We start from the raw sequence: 3,509 nt of genomic DNA on the forward strand, positions 1-3,509 counted from the left end.
AAAACGATGACAGAGACATAACTCAACTGATCAAATGGGTTGAAAAAGGTGTAAAGCCGGAGTCATCAGAGATTGCTGGTCAAAGCAACTTCATTAAGTCTCTATGTTCTCAGTGGGATGCTCTGGTATTAGAGGATGGAATGCTATTCCGAAAGAAAAAGCACGAAAATGGCAAAGTTTCTTTGCAAGCTGTTGTGCCATACAGTGAAAGACGAACAGTATTAGGACAGTTCCATGATGAAAGGACTTCTGCACATCTTGGGATAAGGAAAACATTGGCGAAGATAAACTGCAAATACTATTGGCCAGGATTGCAGAAAGATGTTAAATTGTACATTGCTGGTTGTGAAAAATGCCAAAGGCGAAAATCACCAAATACTACTAAACGTGCCCCGATGCAAGTTGTCACTTGCGGCGCACCAATGGAACGTATTGCTACAGATATATTAGGCGAACTTCCCATGTCCAATAATGGTAACCGATATATACTAGTCGTATCGGATTACTTTACTAAATGGACAGAAAGTTTTCCTATGGCTAATATGGAAGCCGCAACTGTAGCTAAGGTGATAGTGGAAGAAGTCATAGCCCGCTTTGGAGTGCCTGGAACTATTCACTCCGATCAAGGAGTCCAGTTTGAAAGCAATCTTTTTACAGAGATGTGCCGGCTTTTGAATATAAAGAAAACACACACCACCCCGTACCACCCCCAATCGGACGGGATGGTCGAAAGATTCAACAAAACTCTGGCTACCATGTTATCAGCCTATGTCAATGAGCACCATACGGATTGGGACGAACATCTCCCATACGTAATGATGGCATACAGAGCAGCAGTTCACGAATCAACGGGTGCAACTCCAAACAAAATGATGTTAGGTAGAGAGGTCACTACACCTCTGGATATCGTATACGAGATCCATTCTGATATTAAGAGAATTCCACAGAATAGATGGGTTTGGGAGTTACAAGAAAAATTAGAAGAAGCACATGCAGTTGTCAGGAAATGACAAAAGAGAGTATAGAACGACAGAAGTGGTACCATGATAGAAAATTAAACTGGCAGTCATTTAAGCCAGGTGATAGGTTTACGTTTACTTCCCAAAACGTAAGACCGGTACATCTCCCAAATTCACGTCATATTGGCAAGGACCATTTGATATTATTGAGAAATGTTCCAATGTTACTTATAAAGTAAACTGTGGATACAGAGGTGCAAACCAAGTCATTCATACTGACAGGATAAGGCTAATGAAAGACCAAATCCTAACATCAGAACCTTTGCAAGCGGATAACATTGCAGAAAATACAATGTCTGCTTCCTCTGAAAACATTGCTGAAGATGCTGAGGAAACATATGAAAAGGAGAGTTTTCAGGCAGATGGCAAACGAAAGAGAAACAGACCAGCTTACCTAAGTGATTATGTCTCTTTCTGAATATGTAAATAAAAATGAGTTTGTTAGGAAATACTACTGCAGTTTTAAAGTTCAATGTTTTCAACCTTATCATACTTTTTGTTTACCTATGCGAGGACGCATATTTTTTCGAAGGCGTGGGTAATGTAATGATATAGAATATTGATGGTGGATTTAAATGCCTTTGAAAAAGACCAATCATATCATTTTATATTTAACCAATCAGCGCTTGATATTTTAACCAATCAGATTTTCAGAATCATCATCCAATCATTATGTATTAGAATTAGGTATAAATACAGACGCCCATGAAGATTTCGGCTACTTGGTGGTAACTCATCGCTTGGTTAACACCTCCTGGACTAGGTTCTTGGGCTGTGTCGGGAAACAACAGAATTGTTAGTTAAACCACTCAGCTCAGGAACCTAGTTCCTTAATAGTGTGTCTCAGTGACTATAGTGTCTTGGTGACTTAAAATAGTGTCTTGGTGACTTTTAATAAAAGGTGTCTCTGTGACTTTTAGGGTGTGTTTTTTTTTTTAGGTAGTTGCAGACTGTGTCGGGAAACAACAGGATTGTTGGTTAAACCACTCAGTCTGCAACTACAGTGTCATAACTTTATATCTGATTATTGGTTTAATTGTGGTTGATTCTTTTCTTATAATTCGTTGTCGTTAAGTTCATATTTGTATGCTAATCATTATCCAGGTAGGACCGAGGAAAAATATATTATAACACGAGTTTGTCTATTTTTGCCAATCCAGATTTTATATTTGTCATTGTCATTGTTTCGTCTGCAGGAAGTTGACGTAAGTTTGCTTGATTCTATATTATAACGTAATTCTTAGGAAGGAAACCTAAGCGAACTCAATCATTTATCATTTGTACATTGTAAGAACGTTACAAATTTGGTGGCAGCGGTTTTAGGAATATTACGTTTATATATTTTGTATCATTTGTTGATCTGTTATTTGTTTTCATTTTGTGGGCATAATGTAAAACATGGCTGACAAGGACATTACCGACATTGACAAAGAAATAACATTCATAGAGCAAAAGTTACAAGAGTTGAAAAATGACAGTCTAAGCATTCACAATGCTAGTTTAACCAAGGATACAAGTGCTAATAAAACAAGCACCCCAGATGTTCGATCAGATACGAAATCAAAAGATTCAGGTTTTGCATCAGGGAGATTTTCTGAAATAGACTTTCACGGTGATGTTAAACCGAAAAAGCATCCCATAGGAAAAGTTTCTTGGGAAGATGAAATGTTGTTTGGTACAAGTAGTGTTCCTTCCGATGAGGGCAAAAGACCTGATTATTTAATGTCAACACCAGTCTCTGGAAGTGCAACAGAGTCAAACATTACTAATCGCCGAAAGGATCGTCGATTTAGTAGACAAGATACAGAGACCGATATCATAACGGCAACAGAGAAGAAACCCCAGACCCATATAAAACCTGCAACATTTGATGGTACGGGACCCTGGTTAGATTATCGTTCCCATTTTGATGCATGCGCCATGTTGAATAAGTGGACGGATCTAGAGAAAGGTTTATATTTAGCAGTTTCATTGAGAGGACAGGCTCAGGGTGTACTGGGGAATTTGCCTAACACACACAAGCATGACTATGTCTTACTTGTGAATGCATTAGAGGAGAGATTTGCACCCTCGAATCAAAATGACTTGTATAGGACCCAGCTGCGAGAACGCCGACAACGGGCAACGGAAACGTTACCAGAACTGGGACAATCCATAAGAAGACTCACAAGCTTGGCATACCCAACGGCGCCAAGAGATGTACAAGAAACGCTGGCAAAAGAACAGTTTATTGATGCTCTCCTAGATTCTGACATGAGATTGAGAATTAAACAGGCAAGGCCATTAAACCTCAATGATGCTATTCGACATGCTGTCGAATTGGAAGCATTTGTTAAATCTGATCGTAAAATGTTAGAAAAACAAACCCACTTGCGACCAATGCAGTCAGAGAAAACTGAGGGAAACAAGAAAACCATATCTGATCAGATCAGCACAAGTATATTGGTAGAGCTGAAGGATGAAATAAGAAAGCTTCGTAAGGAAGTAAAT

Source organism: Saccostrea cucullata, unplaced genomic scaffold (genome assembly GCF_032062105.1).
Source record: "Saccostrea cucullata isolate Sc308-1 unplaced genomic scaffold, CSIRO_AGI_Scuc_v1 ctg7282, whole genome shotgun sequence".
In the NCBI taxonomy this organism is placed as follows: Eukaryota; Metazoa; Mollusca; class Bivalvia; order Ostreida; family Ostreidae; genus Saccostrea; species Saccostrea cuccullata.